The 17,949-nt window shown below is 44.5% G+C and overlaps 1 long non-coding RNA gene across 1 annotated transcript in view; it reads left to right on the plus strand.

Moving 5' to 3' along the window:
• The first annotated feature begins 1,942 nt into the window (after positions 1-1,942).
• LOC114556510 (uncharacterized) overlaps positions 1,943-17,949 on the plus strand; it is a 43,242-nt gene continuing 27,235 nt past the window's right edge. The window contains exon 1 of the long non-coding RNA XR_003692697.1: positions 1,943-2,355. This is a non-coding gene — a long non-coding RNA (uncharacterized LOC114556510). The remainder of the gene's footprint in view (positions 2,356-17,949) is intronic.

The raw sequence follows: 17,949 nt of genomic DNA on the forward strand, positions 1-17,949 counted from the left end.
CCTCTATGGTTAAAGAGTGGTTTTTGGTGGAGAAAACTAAGTTCAAGTAACGCAAACTACTTGGTTATGGTTTGGAAAAGATTGCCCTGATAGTTTAAAGAAACCAGTGTTAACTGAAGGAAGGATGCAAACTGCAGTTTCTCGTGTTGTCACACACTTTATAAGGCCAATCATCCACCCTGACATGCTCCTTTTTTAGCACTGTATAGGTCAAACATCTTTAGCCTCTGCTGCTAAAAGAAGATCTTTATTCATACAATTGCAAGAGGGATATGTTAATATACAGGTCAAAGGGTTTGACCAAACAACTAATGCTGTCATTTTTTTTGCGAGGAAGGTGTTAGAATATGACATAAAAGAAACTGATGCTTAAAATATCAATTTTGAACATCACCAATATCCTTAATGAAATCTGCAGATTGATATATGGTATAACCCATTATAACCCATATTTAATATATGCAAAGTACATTGTTTCAATTACAAATTACAGTAAATATACTGCTGTCGAGGATGCAAATGTCCATGCAAACCACCAGTCAACTGGCTCCCCACACTTCAGGGGAAAACCTCTCAACCATCCCACCCGCGACTCCCTCACCCCATTTTTCCCCATTAGCCCCTTGTTTGCCATGACAGAGTGGGATTAAACACTGTGTGAAATGTTATAGTTCGGAGCAGCTCCCTTTTTTAAATTTAGTGACAAAACAGGCAAATTAAGACATGCAGTCCCCCCCTCTCTTCCTCCCTCTATCCATCCCCCCTATGTATGTTTGTAGCCCGAGGCGAGGATCACCCCTTCTTCGCAGACAGTCGTAGGGGGACGACAGGGTCAGCTTCGCCTGGAGGCACGGGGCCCCTCGGAGCTGCAGCAGCCGCTCATTTCATCCCTCAACCAACATCTACTAGAACAGGGGCCCCGGCTGTATCTGCTGACCAGGAAGTAACACAATAACATCAGCAAAGCGAAGCAGACACATGAGCACAGGATCAATGGCTGGCAAAATGAAAGAGGTTACTTTGCCATTAACCTCAGATGGTGTGTGGCGTAGACATTTTTTTTATATTTGGTTACACTTGAAGAGTTGCTCATTTAAGCATTATTAGAAAGAGAGTTACACAGGATGTAGCCATGATCCAACCACTGCACACACTGCTGCCAATGACCCCAACGTAGTTTAGCACCAGTGTCTTTTACTGATACACTTCTAAACATTTACAAAATCAGTTTGGGTTTACGTAGTGCTAGTCTCACATTGCCAGACCTTCCTCCACAGCGCTGCGGAGGAGGGTCTGGCTAGTCCACACAACATTCCGGGTTGGGAGAAAAACGCGGTCTGGTTTATTGGCATTTCCTAAAACCAATCACAATCGTCTTGGGCGGCGCTAGGCGCCGTTCGGAGCAACGCGCCTCTGCTAAATAGCCTGGAAAGGAACTTGTTTTGGTGGAACATGTGTACGGTCAAAAGTTGTTTTTGTTGTGCAACAGAAAACTCAGATTGGACAGATAGTTTAGCTAGCTGTCTGGATTTACCCTGCAGAGATCTGAGGAGCAGTTAACCAGATAGTCCTCACAAATCCACCGGAGTTTTAAAATTCTAACACAAAGAAAGCGTGACGGACATCCTGGCGAAATGAATATGTACAGCCCCTCAGATTCATAACCATAGCTGTAGACTCTTAGTCATGTTTATTGTAGGGACCTACAGAAATATAGATACATAAATACAAAAGTGTTTATTTCATTCAGCTAAATACATGAAAAAAAAATGTGTTTTATTTCATATATGGGTAAATGCAATAAATGTATTTTCTGATTGGGTAATCTAAGCCAATCAGAGATCACGATGTGGGAGCGTAAGAAAAACGAGGAAGTCTGAGACGACATGTAGAGCACTACATTGGAGAGAGAAGCATGTGATGAGCGAAGCAGAGATAAGTCGAGGTGACTGATGTTAGTAGACTGAAGTACTTCCAAAGTATTGGCACAAGTATCATTTGGCAGCAGTCGTGTGCCACTTGCAGTTTGATAACTTATTATCCTAAAGTTTTAAGTGAACTGCAGCAAGGTTAGCTAGCTAGCCTTGTTTGTTGTTTTCACTAGCTAGCTAGCTAGCTTTGGAGAAGTGTTAACTGTAAAACGTGGACGTAAGCTAGCACCGTCGGCAGAGACAGTCAGCTGTAAACGCCAGCCGCAGCTTTCACCGAGGACCGGGAGAGACGGAGGACTTCGCTGGAGGACAGTGTTAGTTAGCCGCTGTGGCTGCTGCGTTGGGAGGGACTCCGCCCCCGGACCTGCGTTGCCACACAGGCGGATTGCGGATTTCTTCTTCTCCTTCATCGCGGATCGAATACGTGAGTAACCGCTGTGTTTTTTTTCAGACACCACTCCATTACACGACGCTGAAGTTGGCATCCGATTCGCAGCTTCCGATTCGGCAGTTTCAGATTCACAGCGTGTAGACCACATTAGACCAGGTCCAGATCCAAAATCACTACCTCTAGACTTGTCAAATCTGGACTAAATTATCTTAGAGAGGCTAAAGATTGTTAAAAACACAGTTTAAGATTTGTGAAACTTTTATTATTATGAAAATGCAATAAAGGGAGATGTTACTGTTTTTCTTTTGTTTTGTTTGTAGACCACATTGAACCAGGTCCAGATCCAAAACCACTGTACCTAGACTTGTCAAATCTGGACTAACTCATTCTAAAGAGGAAAAAGATTCTTAAAAACACAGTTTCAGATTTGTGAAAGTTTTATTATTATGAAAATGCAATAAAGGGAGATTTTACAGTTTTTTTGTTGTAGTTTTTTTTCACATGTAGACTACATTGGACCACATAGCCTCTCTAGGATAACTTAGTCCAGATTTGACAAGTCTAAGTGTAGTGGTTTTGGATCTGGACCTGGTCTAATGTGTAAAACATATGAAAAAAACAGTAAAATCTCCCTTTTATTGCATTTTCACAAATAGAATAAACTTTTCACAAATCTGAAACTGGGTTTTTAACAATCTTTAACCTCTCTAGAATAAGTTAGTCCAGATTTGACAAGTCTAGGTACAGTGGTTTTGGATCTGCACCTGGTCTAATGTGGTCTACACGCTGTGAATCAGAAGTGTCCCTTAAATTTCCCATTAGCTGCCCGAATCGGAAGCTGCGAATCGGATGCCAACTTCAGCGTCGTGCTCAATTACAGCATCTGAGGATTGATTGAGTCATATGTGCACCAATGTAAGGGCCCTGACGGTTGGTATAAATTCTGAGCATTAAAAAAAGGTTGAACTGGTTAAACCCACAATTATAATTTCATTGACTGTTGATTGTGGAGGAAATATATTTCATGTTAAAGTGAACTGTAGGATTGTCCAGACTGTAGCTGCCACAGACTCAGCATGAAATAAGTTATTGTTATTACATTTTTAATAAATCATTTAATTTTGACCCTGTGGCCTTAGCAATACACAAGCCATTCTTTAATGTCGCCTTGTGCTCCCTTTTTTTTTAAGATCAACTTTTTATTGTTTTATATTTTTTAACAGACAAATGCAATTGAACAAGGTGCTTCCTTTTTTGTGGAGGTTGGGTAGTGCGCTATAGGCCCCTGTGGGGCGGGCTAAGCTTTTGTCCTTAATGGCATTTTTTTCCCCTTGCATTACTTTTACTTTTAAACTTTAAGTAGTTTTGAAACAAGTACTTTTATACTTTTACTTGAGTAAAAAGCTTGAGTTGATACTTCAACTTCTACAGAAGTCTTTTCAAACCCTAGTATCTATACTTCTACTTGAGTAATGAATGTGAATACTTTTGACACATCTGCCAGCGTATATGAATTCCTCCCATCTAGCATTGAGATCTAGCCTGACAAGCCAGACCCACATCAAGATGTTGGGTCTGGGAACTCACCATTGACCGGGCTCAATCTGAGGGGCGGGATAAACGGTTGTCTTTCAAATTCCCTCTGCACGCAATAGGATAGCGTTACAACCAACCAGATCAACGGAGCTAGTTGACAGAGTTAGTTGATAGATTAAACTTCTGCCGTATCCAGTCAGCAAAACTCTGAACACATCTTCCTTTTTTAAGAATGATTTCAGTGCCGTTCTGATCCAGCCCTAAAAGGGAGATTCAGTCAGTTCACCATCAACTGCTAAGCACTCAGGATCCTGTTCAGTAAAACATTAATAACCTCATCTAATGTTATACTTCCAACGCCAGGAAGGGGTTACATTATTAACAATGAACCAGGGCTCGACAGTAACGGTTGCCCATTTGCCCTTGGTAACCAGATTGAGTCAATTGGCAACCATTTCGTGGCCTCTGTTTGCCCCCTTTGGCAACTGCCTGTTCAATATATATTTTTTGTAAATATAAAAAACAAATTAAAACTTACAAAACTGGAAAATCTTATTTCAAAAGAAGTCAATATTTAATTTGGTTGTCTCCGTAAAGTTAAAACACTAAGTTTGTGCGCAACACAACATTTCAGCTGTTGTGTGACCGCTTAGCACGCTCGCGCGTGTTTGCCGTCTACCGGACGGAATAGAAACGTGGATTTCTGTGCCTCATTACGGTGCCACTTAAATGTCTGCGCTGCTCTCTGATGCTCTGAAACAGACGTTAGAGGCAACAGACACATCGCTGCATGTAACGCTAGTTAACACTAATAACTTGTTACACTTGGCAGCAGGTAACGTTAGCCTACCGCTAGCTACAGTAGTAACTGGATTAAACACGGTTAAAATGCAGACAGTTAAATGGTGTGACTGTATTTCACTGTAGAGGACGTACAACGCTCTGCCGCTAAAGCTATGAGCTAACAGACACAAACTAGCACTATGGTCACTGCTGCTGTCACAGACGGGACTAAATGTTACATTTACTTAAAACTGGTAAACCTCGTGGTGCATTCATTGTTATTGTTAAATACCATTTTCTCATCTGCTTTTGTCTTGAACAGCAGTTTACTGGTGAAAGAAGGAATTATTGTTAAAGTTATTATAGAATTTTTAATAATCATTTAAATTCCCCCCTATTTTGGTTGGATTAGAAAATGGACTCGATCCGTGACTCAAAACCGTGATCCGAACCGTGAGTTTTGTGATCGGTTGCAGCCTTATTTTAGAGGCATGGGAAATTATAATGCAAGCGATTATCTCATTGTTTCATTATTAACAACGTGTGGTATAGTTACATAAGAAATTAATTGCTCCAAATATAGGCGGTGGCAATTGCAACCGTATTGTCAATTTCGGCAACCAAAAGCTGATGCCTGGTTGCCAAGCCGGCAACCACTTTGAAAAGTTACCGTTGAGCCCTGTGAACATAGTGATTGTGTGAAATTTCACCTTTTGAAGAATTATGATGCCATTAGTCTTTCATTCCAACAATGCTTTTGTCTTGAAACATCAGAGCTTAAAATAAGTTTGCAGTTTACACACTGTTGGCGCATGTTGTACTAGTTCATGAAGTGATTATTAGGCATAAAGCGCCTCTTGTACAGTTGCTACATGTTGCTAGAAACACATGTAATGTAAATGCTTTTAGAAGGCATATTAAGCAAATGGAAAGCACTTTGTTAGCTCTCTGTTAAGTAAGTGCTAATTATTATTTGTAGAAGCCAGACAAAAAGATTTCTACACAGTATTTTATAGTTAATCAAATCAGTTAGTGATCATCATTTGGAAGTCACAAAAACAGCTCAAATTTATTGTCAGTCCAAGTGTTTCCATTTTCCAATTTTTGTTGTTTCTGGCTATAGAAGCTAGACGAAGGGCATATCTATATGACTTTGGTCCTTAATGAGGCCTGTTCTGGCTTTTAAAAAACTGAGACAAGGTCCTTATCAGACGCTTTCTCCCTGGGGATTGTCACCCTTTGCGGAGTACGTTTCCACGTAAGAGAGATTTCCCTGACACAAAGGCATCTCTCGTCTATCTGCAAAGCTTCTTGAAGTGTTTATCCACCAGAACTGACAGAGAGCTGACTTTAATTAGCACCGTCTTCCTTTTTACCCCCCCCCCACGCTACATCCCCGCTCTCCACTCCTCCTCGCCCCCCCCCACCCTTGTCAGATTGCATAACTTCAGAACTGAACCGTATATTAGGTTTTATTCACTGATGTTTTTGAAGGACCAGTTCATAGAGGGAGAGCAGGCCGGCTGCTCTCCTCATTTATGGCACATAATTAAAACTAAATGACAATTCCACTCTCCTATTTAATTAACCACTTTAGATAAAGCAAACACACATACTGTATGGTACAGAAACGCATATACACATCTCACACGCACACACTCCGAAGTGTACACCCACACACGCACCAATCACATCACACGCAGAAGGCACACGCACACAAACCATCGCACAGAAGCAGGTCACACCCCCCAAGTCTCATTAAAACCCATAATATTTCAATCTGGTGCTTTACTGACTTTGATAATATTCGGAAAGGAAAGCCGTCCCTCCCTTGACACTTTTTTTTTTGGGATGTCAGTCAGCTTGACACCCTGTAAATACTCTGTCAAGCTCCTGTTTCAGCTATTCCCCCCTCTGTCCAATCATTTGTGAGTTTTCTCAGTGTTAATGATGAAGGGTTTAATTCATCATAACAGTATTCACACAACCTCTAATTAGCAGCAACACTCGTACAACAATGCCAGCGTTATCTCCCCATGCAAATGAGCTCTCAGTCTGTTGCGTTTGCTAATTTTATGAAACGGCAGGGCGATAACTACGCAGCCTGTGCTAATCTTCCCTGCGTTTAACCCTGGTTTTCTTTTTAATCCGCCATCCATAACAAACAAACAACAAACAATAATCCTATTATCGGCATGATGATTCTACTTCTTTTGACTTTGGATTTTTCTCTAATTTAATCTCAGTTATAGGCCGAGAAAACACATGCACTTCCTCTGTACATTCAGATTTTTGCTCCAGATGAGCGTATTGAGCTCATCAATACAAGTCCCCTGATAGAAGCCTGGTGATAACATCCATATAATAATATGCCATTGAAAATGGATGGTTAATTATATGCCATGTTGTGCCTTATACCACTGTGGAGCCTGGAATATAATGGATAAAATTAAATTAGCGCCAGACTGAGGTGTATTAAGGCGTGAACAGTGCACACGTTCAGTGCTATTTTGTCTACTTTTCCCAACTCATACACATGATGTTCATGTATGCGATGGAGTCCAGGCAGTGTGCAAGCCCAGGCAGGGTATTTATTGTGTATGTGTTGTGTTTGTGCGTATGGCAGGTGGCGGGGGTCTGGCTTGTTATGGCCCTGGGTTCACTAACCTTGTCCATATTGACAGCTCCTGCTATTAGGGGCAAAAAGTGTGGGGGATCCCTGTGGTTAGATTAGTGAGAGATGAATGCTCTCTGGCTGAGTGTGAATGTGATAGTCCGTGTGTGTGTGTTTGTGTGTGTGAAGGCTTTTGCTGTTGCTGATTACCCACTCTACCTGTTGTCACTGTGGGAGGAAATATCAGATATTTTCTCATTGGCCTCAGCGACACAGCAATGGCAGTATCAACACCCATGGTAGTGTATACTCTAATTTGGCCCTTCAAAATTTCACAGTAGGACATCTTTAGTTGGACATCAAAGCATATCTAAGTCATACTTGACAGATATTTCATTTTGTGGCCTTGACCAACTGCCACTTTCCTCGTTTGCAAGCCATGATGTCTCTCTCTCTCTCATGGGTGGGCCAAATTCTCTGGGCGGGCAAAGCAGAGAAAGGGGAGGTAACCTTGCTCCTTATGACCTCATAAGGAGAAGATTCCAGATCGGCCCATCTGAGCTTTCATTTTCTCAAAGTCAGAGCAGGATACCCAGGGCTCGGTTTACACCTATCACCGTTTCTAGCCACTGGGGGACCATAGGCAGGCTGGGGGAACACATATTAATGTTAAAAAACCTCATAAAGTGAAATTTTCATGCCATGGGACCTTTTAAGCTGACACTCTGCTGTGACAGGTCATTTTCAGTGACCTCACAGTGAGGACCACCAACACTCATTTCATAAAGCCATTAAATGGCGGGTGAAAGCACACACTTTCTATCTATCTAATCTATCTAATCTATCTATCTATATTAAGATCAACATATTTTCTTCATTCTACCTAGTGCCTCTTTTCTGTAAAAACTAGTGCTTTCAGACAAGGTGAAGTCCAAATATACTGTAGGTGCTTTATTTTTTTAACATAAGCTGCAAATTTTAGCATCAGATGCGATGGCTGTATTTATCATTACTACATATTTGTATTTTTACCTTGTTTGTACAGTTTTAGTTTAAGGGTCGAAGTTATTCTAAAGAGTATGCTACAATGCTGAGGATCATGGGTATTGTCGTGTGCAGTATGTTTGAGTGCGCGCAGCTTTGGATACAACTATTTGTGTAATAACATAATGACGTTAAAAACCAAGAAGGTGTCAATTACATGCTTGCCTTCATTAGTAACAGTCTTCATCATTACCTGTCGAGGTGATGCCTTGAGATGATGTGTCAAAGCACCGGTGAGTTTACATAACTGGGTCAGACTAGACAATTACAGGGCTGTAGGGTGCTGGTGTCAAGGGTGAGATGTTAAAGAGGGAATGGGGGGGTGGGGGGAGGTGTATGTAGTGGGGCATCTAATGGATTGAGCTTGTGTTGATATGGCTCCTGCCGACATCCTCCTTCCTCTCTCTTTGAGCCCAGCAGCCATTCCCTTAAAGATGTAATGACATCTCATAATTAGCATAATGTCCCAACTTGTCTGCTGCTTTTAGCTGTCACACTGTATTTGTCTGAGCCCTGCCACTTACATCAGCGATGCACCGCGGGGGGTGGTGGGGGGAGCTACATTGATCGGCCACAACCCACTGGCTGTTACTCGCAACAGCCGCGTAATGCCCTGTTGACAACCATAAGACTTGACAATATGCTCGCACATGCTCAGATGTTCAACCGAATCTGACATTCGACAAAAGATCGCTGACGTTGACTTCATGTAAAAAAAAAAAAAAAGAGATATGACACGGTTAGTATCACCCGGGACTGATTTTATACATGTGATGCGTTTACTGTAGTTTGATAAAACATTGACTGGAAATAAGTGTAAAGAAAGGTCCGGTCACTCCACAAAGTGGCACAGGGAAATTATTCGCTCAGCCAATCTCAGAACCCATCAGCTATCGGTCTGACGACGATTGCTTCTGAGGGGCAACGAACAATATTTCTGGGGTTCTGGTGTATCCGGACAACGGGTTGCACCGGCCATTGTTTTACAGTCCGAGTGGATACTTTTTGTTGGACATTTTGACTATTCTCTATAAACAGATATCTGCGTATAAATGAAGCTACGTGTTTTAATGAAGCTGAGAAAAGGCAAAATCTGCATTTTGGCCTATGTGTTCCGCCTCTTTTGTTCTCCACACGGACTGTTTACCTGGACTTGGACTACAAATGGACTACGGAAACTCCGAGGTCAGCACAAACTCGACGCACAAATTTGTGTCAACATTTGGCTGTTTCAAATGCTAATATGACAAGGCCTTCAAATATGGCAATATCAGCCCCCGCCCCTCAAAGCATTGGCAGAATCTGTCTGTGACTGACTCTAGTCTTGGTTTTATATAACTACACTTTAATAACATCTCATAAATCTGATTACTGTGATATATTCCATACTGTCGTGTTTATACAGAGAGACAACCAGCTTGTCAAGAAGCTAAATAAACCTTCATCCCAGTTGTCAGACGCTGACGCTTCTCTATTCATCAGACTTGTTTTAATACATCTCCATATGATTCCTACCCTATCCACCATACATCCAAGTCTCAGCAGCCTTATATATAATGTATCTAAACAGAAAAGAAATGGAGGTGACAGAGTCAGTAGTTACTATGATCAAATATCATAGCTGGAGGCTAACTGGGCATCAGGGCCCACTGACAGACACAATCCACAGGGGGGGAGGGAGAGAGAGGGAGAGAGAGAGAGGGAGAGAGAGAGAGACTCTGTAGTATAAGGTAAAGGATAGCTGTGTGTCGGGATAAATCACCATTGCGGAGGCTAATCTTTCAGGGTCTCTGGCAGGATAAATACTTTGCTTATAGATCCAACACGCCTCAGTCTCCGCCACTCATTGGGCACGCTCAGTAGGCACAAGGCCTCCCTGGGCACGGTGCTGGCTTTCCCCCTTAAATCATCCCTCATTCTCATCTTTTTCACTCCCTCCTTTCAACACTGAGAGGCTGGCTGGGTGACTGGAAGAGGAATGAGAGAGAGATTCTCATTTCTCTTTATTTCCTCATGCTTCCCCTCACTGCAAAAAAAAAACCCCAAAAGAAAGCGCTTCACTCTTAAATAAGTCTTTTTAATCTCCATCCATCCATCCATCCATCTTCGTCCGCTTATCCGGTGTCGGGTCGCGGGGGGAGCAGCTCCAGCAGGGGACCCCAAACTTCCCTTTCCCGAGCAACATTAACCAGCTCCGACTGGGGATCCTTGATGCGTTCCCAGGCCAGGTTGGAGATATAATCCCTCCACCTAGTCCTGGGTCTTCCCCGAGGCCTCCTCCCAGCTGGACGTGCCTGGAACACCTCCCTAGGGAGGCGCCCAGGGGGCATCCTTACCAGATGCCCGAACCACCTCAACTGGCTCCTTTCGACGCAAAGGAGCAGCGGCTCTACTCCGAGCTCCTCACGGATGACTGAGCTTCTCACCCTATCTCTAAGGGAGACGCCAGCCACCCTCCTGAGGAAACCCATTTCAGCCGCTTGTACCCTGGATCTCGTTCTTTCGGTCATGACCCAGCCTTCATGACCATAGGTGAGGGTAGGAACGAAAACTGACCGGTAGATCGAGAGCTTTGCCTTCTGGCTAAGCTCTCTTTTCGTCCTAACGGTGCGATAGATTGAATGCAATACCGCACCCCGCTGCGCCGATTCTCCGACCAATCTCCCGCTCCATTGTCCCCTCACTCGCGAACACAACCCCAAGGTACTTGAACTCCTTCACTTGGGGTAAGGACTCATTCCCTACCTGGAGAAGGCATTCCATCGGTTTCCTGCTGAGAACCATGGCCTCAGATTTAGAGGTGCTGATCCTCATCCCAACCGCTTCACACTCGGTTGCGAACCGATCCAGTGAGTGCTGAAGGTCGCAGGCCGATGATGCCATCAGGACCACATCATCTGCAAAGAGCAGCGATGAGATCCCCAGCCCACCAAACTGCAACCCCCCCCACCCCGACTACGCCTCGATATCCTGTCCATAAATACTACAAACAGGATTGGTGACAAAGCGCAGCCCTGGCGGAGGCCAACCCTCACCTGAAAAGAGTCCGACTTACTACGAGAACCCGGACACAGCTCTCGCTTTGGTTGTACAGAGATTGGATGGCCCTGAGAAGAGACCCCCTCACCCCATACTCCCGCAGCACCTCCCACAGTATCTCCCGGGGACCCGGTCATACGCCTTCTCCAAATCCACAAAACACATGTAGACCCGGTTGGGCATACTCCCAGGCTCCCTCCAGGATCCTTGCGAGTGAAGAGCTGGTCCGTTGTTCCACGACCAGGACGGAATCCGCATTGTTCCTCCTCAACCCGAGGTTCGACTATCGGCCGAACCCTCCTTTCCAGCACCTTGGAGTAGACTTTACCAGGGAGGCTGAGAAGTGTGATACCCCTATAATTGGCACACCCCTCTGGTCCCCCTTTTTTAAAAGGGGAACCACCACCCCAGTCTGCCACTCCTTTGGCACCGTCCCCAGACTTCCACGCAATGTTGAAAAGGCGTGTCAACCAGGACAGCCCCTCCACACCCAGAGCCTTGAGCATTTCTGGACGGATCTCATCAATCCCGGGGCTTTGCCACTGTGTAGTTGTTTGACTACATCAGTGACTTCCGCCTGGGAAATCGGCGACAATCCCCCATTATCCTCCAGCTCTGCCTCTAACATAGAGGGCGTATTAGTCGGATTCAGGAGTTCCTCAAAGTGCTCCTTCCACCGCCCTATTACCTCCTCAGTTGAGGTCAACAGTGTCCATCCTTACTGTACACAGCTTGGATGGTTCCCCGCTTCCTCCTCCTGAGGTGGCGAACAGTTTTCCAGAAGCACTTTGGTGCCGACCGAAAGTCCTTCTCCATGTCTTCTCCAAACTTCTCCCACACCCGCTGCTTTGCCTCTTTCACGGCAGAGGCTGCAGCCCTTCGGCCCCTTCGGTACCCTGCAACTGCCTCCGAGTCCTCCGGGATAACATATCCCGGAAAGACTCCTTCTTCAGTCGGACGGCTTCCCTGACCACCGTTGTCCACCACGGTGTTCGTGGGTTACCGCCCCTTGAGGCACCTAAGACCCTAAGACCACAGCTCCTCGCTGCAGCTTCAGCAATGGAAACTTTGAACATTGTCCACTCGGGTTCAATGCCCCAGCCTCCACAGGGATGCACGAAAAGCTCCGCCCGGAGGTGTGAGTTGAAAGTCTGTTGGACAGGGGCCTCCTCCAGACGTTCCCAATTTACCCGCACTACACGTTTGGGCTTACCAGGTCTGTCCAGAGTCTTCCCCACCCTCTGACCCAACTCACCACCAGATGGTGATCGGTTGACAGCTCTGCCCCTCTCTTCACCCGAGTGTCCAAAACATACGGCCTCAGATCAGATGAAACGATTATGAAATCGATCATTGACCTTCGGCCTAGGGTTCTCTGGTACCAGGTACACTTATGAGCATCCCTATGTTCGAACATGGTGTTCGTTATAGACAATCCATGACTAGCACAGAAGTCCAACAACAAACAACCACTCTGGTTTAGATCAGGGAGGCCGTTCCTCCCAATCACGCCTCTCAGGTGTCTCCATCATTGCCCACGTGTGCGTTGAAGTCCCCCCAGCAGAACAATGGAGTCCCCCACTGGAGCCCCATGCAGGACTCCAGTCAAGGTCTCCAAGAAGGCCGAATACTCCGAACTCCTGTTTGGTGCATATGCACAAACAACAGTCAGAGTTTTCCCACAACCCGCAGGCGTGGGGAGGCGACCCTCTCGTCCACCGGGTAAACTCCAACACAGCGGCGCCAGCCGGGGCTTGTGAGTATCCCCACACCCGCCCGGCGCCTCACCCTGGGGCAACTCCGGAGAAGAAAAGAGTCCAACCCCTATCCAGGAGTATGGTTCCAGAACCGAGACTGTGCGTGAGAGGTAAGCCCCACCAGATCTAACCGTGGCGCTCCACCTCCCGCACCAGTTCCGGCTCCTTCCCCCACAGAGAGGTGACGTTCCACGTCCCCAGAGCCAGCGTCTGCTGCCCGGGTCTGGTCCGTCGAGGCCCCTGACCTTCACTGCCACCCATGTGGCATCGCACCCGACCCCAACGGTTCCTCCCACAGGTGGTGGGCCCATGGAATGGAGAGGGAGTTGCCACGTAGCTTGTTCGGGCTGTGCCCGGCCGGGCTCCGTGGCAAACCCGGCCACCAGGCGCTCGCCGACGAGCCCACCGTCTGGGCCTGGCTCCAGACGGGGGCCCCGGGCTTCCTCCGGGCAGGGTCACTCCATCTCTGCTTAGCTTTTTCATTGGGGTTTTTGAACCATTCTTTGTCTGGCCCCTCACCTGAGACCACTTTGCCTTGGGAGACCCTACCAGGAGCACAAAGCTCCAGACAACACAGCCCTCAGGTTCACAGAGACACACAAACCTCTCCACCACGATAAGGTGATGGTTCACGGCTTTTTAATCTCAAATCTAATTTTAAAGTCTTATTTTTCTTAAACAGGAGAAGGTAATTTAGACAGCAGTGATGAGATAATTCCTTTTGTTACTAATGCAGTTTCACCTTTCACAGGAGTTTTGTTTTAAACCATGGCACGATATCTTGAAACGGGGCAGAATATACAGATTTCTCCACTAGGTTCTCACGCAGTAAAACAAGTGAAATTCTCGGCTCTATCTTGCCTGATGACAGATTCTTTTCGCTTGTTTCACAAAAAAATAAAGACCTCACTGGAAAGACTTGTTTTGCATTGTACCAATCATTTGACTTTTCCTTTTTTCTCCCTTAAGTTTTTACGGCATACAAGTTGCAGCGCTGAAATAAAATTAGCCTCACTCCATTGTTTCTGCAGCAACTGGGAGCGATTTCTCATTTCCAGTACACTTCACTCTATTGTTCAAACCCCTACAGTTGCAACTGACTTGCTCTCCATTTTGTACATTTTGTATTTGCATGTCCCCAGCTTCACCCCCTTTCATCTCTGTGAAGGCAAGGTAAATCCCTCTTTACCTACCCCCACCCCCCCACTGCCTCCCATCCCCACCCCTCGCCTTCTTCTTCCTCTCCCTTCCTCTTCATCCCTCCCTTGTTCCCTATCTAGGTAATCTGGCCCTGTCTGTAACAGTGGAGGTTCTGCCTGATTGAAACAAACGGCCGCTGATTGCTGATCAGCCAGCTGTAAAGCCTGGCAAGGATATGAGCTAATGAAAAAATGGACCTGATTCGAGAGGCACCGAGCGTCGCTCACCCTGCTAGCCCTGCTGTCCCCTGCTGTTACCCTCTATCCCTCCATCCCTCCCTCGTCTTCCTCCTATCACCTCCTCCACCTCACCCTGTCTGCCTATCATTGTCAGCTATCCTTACTGAGAGAGAGAGAGAAACAGGGAGAGATGTTAAGGATTGGTTGAGGCTGGTTGTTTAATAGAGGTAAAGAGGAATTAGCAGACATGCAAAGGTGTTGACGTTGTTATCAAGGGTCTTTGTCTCTGTGGTCTTTTTGTTCAGTATTTTTTAAGAACAAAAATCCTCAAAAGGATACAAAGATTCTATCTCTTGCAGAATGGGGACAATTTGGCCTGTCCTCATGTTGACAAAGAGATTATGTTTGTGGGATCTGATACAGTTTTTGCATTAGTAAGTGAAAAAAAAAACACATTCCCTAATTTGCTGTATCATACTAACGATCTAAAGAAAGTGGAAAAATCAAAAATAGAACTCTCTATGGTATCTGATATGATTTATATTTGTGTTTTAACATCTAACAAGTAATTTTTTAAATAAAAGTACAAAGGGTGCTATAGTAGCATATATGCAAAGGGAGATTTGTGCACATAATGGACCACTTAGGCCACAATGAACATCTTGTGTTTAGTTTTGCACATTTTCATAATGTTACCTCCCCATTTTGATACATACAAAGGCACAAAGTAGCACACTCTGACCCCCCCCCATCTTGTAGGGTCAGCGCTAAAGTGGGCAATAATTGCCAGTGGCAACTCATTAGAATTGGTGATTTGGTGAAAGTAAAGTGGAAAAATAATAGAAAACACACAAATGCATGCATGCACATGCACGCTGTGCACGCAGATGCATATACACATGCACAAAAGCAAGCCCTTGCACACATCTACAATGCCAAGACGATAAATTAAAATCTTCATGACCCTGTGTACACAAAATTAGCCACAGGGCCAACAGCCCTGCGTTAGAGCAGTGCATAGTAACAGAGAAGAACTCTAATTGGGGGTCATTATTTGAGCTGGGAGGGAAAAGGCTGAAGACTCATTTTCACTCGTCGTTTGCCTTCTTTTTTTTTTTATTTGACAGGCGCAGTAAATTAAGAAAGTGGTGATATTTAATACCTTTTAACCTCATCCAGACAGTTTTCTGATCAATTACTAGAGCAGGCTGTAATTGTTAGCCTGGCTAATGATTCCACATGTGAGAGAGCAGCGCTAAGATGAAGCCCTGAGTGCAATTACCTTAAACCCCTCAAGTGTACTGGTGTCTGGAGAGGACATTATGGAAAGAGAGACTTAGTAAGACAGGCGGAGAGAGACAAAGTAGAAGGTGATGTGAGAGCATCGGACTGTGAGGAGTAAACCCGGCTGAAGGCATCAAATAATGTGCTGGGGCTTGGCTTACTGATCTCACAGAAATATGTGACCTATACCAATTGTACATATCGTAGTTTTACGCAATTGTAATAACGATAAAATTAAAATGTTTGTAGATTGAGTGTTGGTTGTTATTAGGGTTGGGTATCGTTTTTTTTTTTCTTCGATTCCGGTGCTAAATCGATACTTTTAAAACGGTGCCGGTGCCTGAACCGGTACTTTTCAATAAAGAAAAAATAAGTGTAGTAAACAACAGTCAGTGACTTGTTTATTACTAAAGCCATGGTCAAAATTAAAGATTTAATAATGTAATAACTATAACAATAACTTATTTCACCAGTAAATTGCTGTTGAACCCCAGATGGGAAAAGGGTATTTTACAATTACTGTGAATGCACCACAAGGCTACCTGTTTTATGTGAATCTGTGTTGTTTTTAATTCCGACAATGGCACCTGCAAGTGAACGCACCGTCTGTGTTGTTTAATTCCGACCATATAAACATACTGTATATCTATGAATTGCGACAACGGCAGCTGCTGCGCAGACTGTTACATCCCGCTGTAGAAGTCCTCCACAGTGAAATACAGTCACACTTTACACTGTTTAACGTTAGCTGTCAGCATTTTAACCGTGATTAATCCAGCTGCTAGCTAAAGGTAGGCTAACGTTACATGCTGTCAGGTGTAGTGTAAAGTCGAGCACCGAAATGAGGCACCGAAACTTTCGTTCTTATTCGGTCTCGTTACTACCGTTTACGTCGGCACCGGTTCCCTATTGGCACCGAGTTTCGGTACCCAACCCTAGTTGTTATTCCTGAAAATGTATTGGGTTACATCTCTGTATAGGCCCTCCGTGTTTAACGCTAATAAGCAAATGTTAGCATGCTAATGTACTAAGCTATGATGGTAAACAATAGCTGCTGGACATAAGCATGTTAGCATTGTTATTGTGAGCATGCTAGCATAAGCATTTTGCTCAAAGCACCGCTTTGCATGAGTAGGCTAGACCTCACAGAGGCACTAGCATCTTGTTAGCATCTTTCAGCTCATTATTGCCCGCGGGTTTACAGTTTTGGTTTACTCTTACTGCTTTTAAGTACGCTACCTGCCCAGCACCAAACAGCAGAAAATCAAAAGTTAGCTGGTGAACATATAGGCTATAATGTAGCATGTACCGGCTAAAGTTCCAGATATATCCTTAAAAATATAGACCAACAACGGAGCTAGAGGGGAAGTTTAAATTGGATTTACTTTCACCAGAAAACAGAAACCCAAAAGAGAGGTAATGAATGAATGCTACTGTAGGCAACAGGTTTACTATATCAATGTAATGTGATCAATGTTGTGTTTACAGCTTTTTTTTCCCTGCTCCCATGGGGCTAAAATATTAGCTATTGCAGGTTTAATGCAATATACAGTCTGTTTTGATTTTTTGGCAGCACATGAATGAAAGAGATGGAAAGGTGATAACACTATGCACACGATGAAAATCAGACTTGAGACATCCCTTCTATGTATGTGTTACATGCCGACATGTTTGCACTTATAGCAATGTGTTAACATGAGTGTTTGTATAGGGTATGTTTGCATATGTACAACTTCTGGGTTATGTTGGAATGACATCTCAGCCATCATTTTATTGAAAAACCTGTGTGGGTGTCCCTTTCTTGGCTGTGAAAAGTGTATGCAGCCAAGCAATTTAAGATCAAATTACACCCTGTGAAATCTTGTGCTTGGCCTGACAGGCCCCCAAACACTAAATAAATCACCTTTTTACTGTGGAGGAAACTGTGTGGCTCAGCTGCACATGAGAGCGCTCCAATTTTAAACAGCACGTTAACACACCCAAAACAGTGGCTTTCTATTTTACCACTGGTTGCCTTCACTATAGGTGACCAAAAAGGAAATGTACATGCATTAGCCAGAGTTTAAAACAAGCTTTAGTGTTGAGCACCCTGTCAATGGTGGAGTGTATTTCCTCACCGATAATGCACGTTTGATGTCTCAGTCTTGGAATGCAACACAGTTTTGAATATTCATGATAAACAGCGGCGACA

This window comes from Perca flavescens, chromosome 6 (genome assembly GCF_004354835.1).
Source record: "Perca flavescens isolate YP-PL-M2 chromosome 6, PFLA_1.0, whole genome shotgun sequence".
Classification (NCBI taxonomy): Eukaryota; Metazoa; Chordata; class Actinopteri; order Perciformes; family Percidae; genus Perca; species Perca flavescens.